Genomic DNA, 6,163 nt, shown 5'->3' with positions numbered 1-6,163 from the left:
TGCAAGCAAACTACTATCACTTTTCTCTGTAGAAACATAAAATAACGCTTAAAGCTGGCGGCTTACCTTTGAGTTATTCTGCAAAGAAACTTGTCTACCTCGCCGGTGCGGCGTGTAACTAAAGACTGTAATCAGCGGCAAGCCTTTTAAAGGCAGCGGAGCAGAATTCCGATTCGTCATGTTAGCCTATATTGCTGTCAAATGGAAGGGGAATAAAAATAGAATTTCAGAAGTGCATGGAAAAGATGTGACCTAATTTTCAGGATTATTGCCTCAGGAAAAAAGCTAATTACTGTTTCTCCTGCATCGGCGAAAACAACTGAGGCAGAACTCACAACATGACGCGGTCGCAATTGCAACGTGAAGGTTAACCGTTTTAGTTCGCTCTAGAAAAAGAACACGCACGCCGTTGAGTGCCGCTATTGTTTTTGCTGCCAAATATTTACAGCTTTATTCGGCAGACAGTTTCTTAATGCAAGCCAAATACGAAAGAAAAACAGGGGCATTAGGGGCAGCGAAAACGCTACAGATACGAAAATGCAATTAAGGGTAAAGTCCTCAACTGCAACGTAAGAATGATGTGCCATTATCGGACGACAGGTCAAACGTCAAGTGCCCACATCCAATTTGCAGAAAATAACGCTGCCATCCTATCCATCAATGTGGTACCTTTCCAATTATTACCTTGTGTGGCAATACGCTGCCGCCTAAAGTGAAAAAAGTACTGCAGTGCAGTTGACAGGCGTAATCGATTTGCCCGTTATTAAATTCTTGGACGCTTTCAGACCGATAATATTTACTGAAATATATATATATATATATATATATATATATATATATATATATATATATATATATATATATATATATGTGGAAAAAGATGTGACCTAAATTTCAGGATTATTGCCTCAGGAAAAAAGCTAATTACTGTTTCCCCTGCATCGGCGAAAACAACTGAGGCAGAACTCACAACACATATATATATATATATATATATATATATATATATATATATATATATATATATGTATAAATATATATTATACACACACATTAGTTTATTGAAGTCCTGCGCTTGGAATGTCACTGATAGTAGGTGGGCCAGTGGGTAAACACTGAGCGTAAAAAACAGCGCGCCAAGACGGGACAACGAAAAGAAACGAACAGCACATACACAGCGGTGACTAACAACTGAACTGATTATCGCTTGACAAGCAATAAACAGGAAAGCATGAGAGATATCACAGAAACAGCATGGTGAAACGCCCCAACTACCATATTTGTCGCCAGCCCACCCATCATCTTATGTGCCCCCACCTCAGTTAACGCCTCCCCATTTAACTTTCCGCTTCCGCCTTGGGCTCTTGACTTCTCCTGGAATCCACTTTGTTATGCTTAATGTCAAGTGGCTATGTTTCCATTGCGCTGCGTGCGCTGTCCATGCCTGTTTCTTCTTGATTTCGACTAAGACTTTATGCAACTATTTGTAGCTTGACCTATTTTACAATATTCTTGCTCAGGTTATCACCATCGATTTCCTTTCCGAGGCTGTCCGCTATGTCCTAAACTAAAGTTCAATCCTTTTCATAAGCCTCCAGGTTTATGCCCATAAGTACCGGTAAATTCGATAGTTATGTTCTTTTTTTACTCATACGCGTGGACTGGTATGTTCCTAATGGAATCTAGAGTTGTGCATTAAGAAAGAAAGCAGACGCAACTGCATAACGGCTAAGTACACGGAATGGTGGATGCCTTGCTATCAGATCGACAACTGTGGTGCGAAAGATGTAGAAAAAGATTGCAGTGGCTTAGTTCGGCTATGCCAGGATATACGTAGCGTTAGCAAAGGTTCAGCTAATTATTCTGAGCCTTCCAGATTGTCTAGGATTAGCTTGATTGTCATGCTTACTGCTGCTCCAATGACACACATTCGGCCACATCGTTCAGAACCGGTAGACCTGGCGGCATGGCCGGGTAACGATACCCATTGGTAACGCTAACGAGCGGAATGTTCTGCTTAACGAGAAAGTTCTTGCATGTTCTACAAACCCGCGCCACGGTTTCACCCCACTCAGGCACCGCCACTAAACTCAACGTTTCACGCAACACACTACTTAGCGGCGTCAAGTCTTTCATGTGCCATAGTCTTTCACACACGTCGCACACGTATCCAAACGGATTGTTTACAAAGTCCGTCTCGAAGGTCCGAGTCGCACTGGTGCTTTCGCTAAGTTTCACAGTACAGGCAGTCGATCGGCGAGCCTTGACGTCATCGACGGCGTCTTGCTGTTGCTGCTGCAGAGGTCGCTCAGCATCCTGGCGATGCCGCTTTGCTAGACGTTCCTCCCTTTCCTCCAGTGTCTCCGCAGCACGTTTAGCCTTCCTCTGTTCATTCTTCGTACTCTGAACCGCTAATTGCCAGGCAACTACTTCGGGATCCGATGACATAAGCTTCTCGGCTCTTCTGCGCCGTTGAGCAGCATTTGCGCTCTCCGTCTCCATGGCGTTACCCGCCTGCAAACGCCAGTCAGAGGCGCTATCAAGCGGCACCAGCGCTTTGTCAGGCTTTGTTTAGGACATAGCGGACAGCCTCGGAAAGGAAATCGATGGTGATAACCTGAGCAAGAATATTGTAAAATAGGTCAAGCTACAAATAGTTGCATAAAATCTTAGTCGAAATCAAGAAGAAACAGGCATGGGCAGCGCACGCAGCGCAATGGAAACATAGCCACTTGTCATTAAGAGCAACAAAGTGGATTCCAGGAGAAGTCAAGAGCCCAAGGCGGAAGCGGAAAGTTAAATGGGGAGGCGTGAACTGAGGTGGGGGCACATAAGATGATGGTTGGGCTGGCGACAAATATGGTAGTTGGGGCGTTTCACCTTGCTGTTTCTGTGATATCTCTTATGCTTTCCTGTTTATTGCTTGTCAAGCGATGATCTGTTCAGTCGTTAGTCACCGCTGTGTATGTGTTGTTCGTTTCTTTTCGTTGTCCCCTCTTGGCGCGCTGTTTTTTACGCTATATATATATATATATATATATATATATATATATATATATATATATATATATATATATATATATATATTTCAGTAAACCTATTATCCGTTAGTCAACTCTTTGTACGACTTCAACTGACAGCGTCCAAGAATTTAATCACGGGCAAATCGATTACGCCTGTCAACTGCACTGCAGTACTTTTTTCACTTTAGGCGGCAGCGTATTGCCACACAAGGTAATAATTGGAAAGGGACCACGGTGATGGATAGGATGCCGGCGTTATTTTCTGCAAATTGGATGTGGGCACTTGACGTTTGACCTGTCGTCCGATAATGGCATATCATTCTTACGTTGCCGTTCAGGACTTTACGCTTAATTGCATTTTCGTGTCTGTAGCGTTTTCGCTGCCCCTAATGCCCCTGTTTTTCTTTCGTATTTGGCTTGCATTAAGAAACTGTCTGCCGAATAAAGCTGTAAATATTTGGCAGCAATAACAATAGCGGCACTCAACGGCGTACGTGTTCTTTTTCTAGAGCGAACTAAAACGGTTAACTGTCATGTTGCAATTGCGACCGCGTCATGTTGCGAGTTCTGCCTCACTTTTCGCCGATGCAGGGGAAACAGTAATTAGCTTTTTTCCTGAGGCAATAATCCTGAAAATTAGGTCACATCTTTTTCCATGCACTTCTGAAATTCTATTTTTATTCCTTTTCCATTTGACACCAATATAGGCTAACATGACGAATCGGAATTCTGCTCCGCGGCCTTTAAAAGGCTTGCCGCTGATTACAGTCTTTAGTTACACGCCGCACCGGAGACGTAGACAAGTTTGTTTGCAGAATAACTCAAAGGTAAGCCGCCAGCTTTAAGCGTTACTTCATGTTTCTACAGAGAAAAGTGATAGTACTTTGCTTGCAAAAACATGCGACCATGATGTCAATCTTCCGGACTGCGTAAATATGTGCTATATTACGTTCCTTGGTAAGCATCCTCGAAAGGAAACTGGCAGGTTGTTTCGGCGTGGCATATTTTGTTCTAGTAATGTACTCTAAGGAATATACATGCGAAATTCACTAGGTGGAACTAGGCGCTTAGCTGTCGGAGCGTATTGAAAAAGTGTACGAGCAAGTAAACAGTGTAAAACTATCAGCTTGTTTTTTTTTTCTCGCATATACGTTATATTGTAAATATGGCAACCTTGTTGCATCACTTTTTTTGCCTTTGTGTATGCAGTCAAAGACATGGAAGGCGTTCTCGGGAAATACCTTTGTATGGTGTGTGGTGCTGCAGTCGGTAAGATTACTTCTTCCTAGAAAACGTCCCCTAAACAAGACCTGCGTGGGCTTGACAAGGTCTAATGGATTTCATATAAAAACGGGTGTTTGATTATTTAAATTGGCTTGTGGGGGTTTACCATCACAAAGCGACTCGCACTATGAGCGACACCACACCGTATGGCTCCGGGTAATTCCTCTCAGCTGGGGCTATTTAACGTGCACTCAAATCGCCCAGTACGTGTGTCACTAACATATCGCCTTGATAAATATCGCCTTTAGCAAACCGCCTCTCTTGAGTCAGTAGCCGAGCATCGTAACCACGCGGCCACCTTATCGGTTATGTGAGAAAAAAATATGATTTATACGAAATTTCGATTGTTGAGGTGAAAACAAATCGTAAATTAGTCCGTTATAGAAAAACTAGGCAGATCACACGCCACGCGAAGCAGTCAGTGAGTAGTTCTATGCTGCATTTTTTGGCTTTGAGCTAAACATTACGAAGTGGATCGACGTGATCATGGGCTTACCAGGCACGTGTTACTAAAAATAACATCCCCTATATTTCCTTGACATTATTGTCTGTTATTTTTTACTAACATTGTGTTTGCCAAAGAAAGACGAGCCCTTCTCCTTCTTCATGATCTGCTTGCATATATTTTGATAGCCATTTAGATTCCACATAGTTTTTACGAGGAACAAATGAAGTACGTTGTCCTATAGGGATGCAGATTTAACGGGCCATTTGCTCAGGAAATTTTGTTGTGGTGATATCAACGAAATACGAAAAAAATATTTTCGCATTCAGGACGTCATGCTGATAATAATAAGCGTAGATATCAGCGCAGCATTTAAGAAATGATATTTTAAGTGCAACGTTCTCGTTCATTTAAAGAGCTATGACGTTGATTGGAGCCAAATTAGAATTTCCAAAGGATTATTTAACCGCTTAGAATGATTCACTGTTGCTCTTTATACTCTTTTTGTTAAACAATGCCTAATGAAGCAATATCGCTTCTTTGTCGCTTTTCAGTTTTCCTGATACTTGGCCCCAGCGAGGCTGAAGGACTTCCTTCTGTAGTATTTGAAACCCTCCCAAAAATCTTCGGAAGAAATGAGGAATATGCCAAAAACTAACAGGTCAGCCATTGGGTCTACCATGTGGGCAACCTGCGTGGGATTATGACATTTCCCCCAATTCAACAAAATGTGGAAAGCGAGGTGATGGCCTTGAATGAGCAAATAAAATTAAATGAATAAAGAATAATTTCCCCATTGATTGAGACATGTTGCCTCGTTTCTGCCTCCTCTCATACACTCACTATGAAGCGAGGCAATGCACGTGTGCATTAATTATATGCCACTCTTTCAAGACAACGCTCGTAGATATACGGTGTTAGTTGCACGCGGAAAACAATAAACTGCAGCATTGTTTAGAGTAAGTAGGCAGATTACGTTACAAAAAAATACAAGGAAAAAAATCGCGCTAGATTCACACCCTCAAAACTGCAGAACTGCGAACCAGAGCTGAGGATTCGCCTGCTTCTGTTGGCGGTTGCCTTGTATTTGTCTCAGTCGAAGTTGCGGATTCACCTCTTCTTATTGGCACTCAGCTTGCATGTGAGGCTTCCGAAGCGTATGGTTACCCCGCATGCGCTCGCGTTTCACCTCCGACATGCATGGACACTGCGCTCGTGCAGGCCTCTAACGCCACGATAAGACATTGTGGAGCGAGTTGCTTCGCACTTCCGCGCCTAGTAAAATAGCTACCTAGACTTCCGGCCGTGCAAAAGGCTCGTGGAATACGCCATAGCTAATCACTCCCAACTTTGCATAACAAAGCAATGACGGCAATTTTTTCATGACTAAACGAACTTGACGATAAATGAA

At 42.8% G+C, this 6,163-nt stretch overlaps 1 long non-coding RNA gene across 1 annotated transcript; it reads left to right on the top strand.

The window, feature by feature from the left end:
* The first annotated feature begins 3,805 nt into the window (after positions 1 to 3,805).
* On the top strand, positions 3,806 to 5,542 carry LOC119397965 (uncharacterized). Its single transcript, XR_005184698.1, has 3 exons — positions 3,806 to 3,850; positions 4,233 to 4,292; positions 5,307 to 5,542. It is a non-coding gene; the product is annotated as an uncharacterized LOC119397965 (long non-coding RNA).
* Positions 5,543 to 6,163: the final 621 nt, after the last annotated feature.

This window comes from Rhipicephalus sanguineus, chromosome 6 (genome assembly GCF_013339695.2).
Source record: "Rhipicephalus sanguineus isolate Rsan-2018 chromosome 6, BIME_Rsan_1.4, whole genome shotgun sequence".
NCBI classification, from domain to species: domain Eukaryota; kingdom Metazoa; phylum Arthropoda; class Arachnida; order Ixodida; family Ixodidae; genus Rhipicephalus; species Rhipicephalus sanguineus.
The sequence above is the reverse complement of the archived record's forward strand: the minus strand, read 5'-3'. Positions and strand labels throughout refer to the sequence as shown.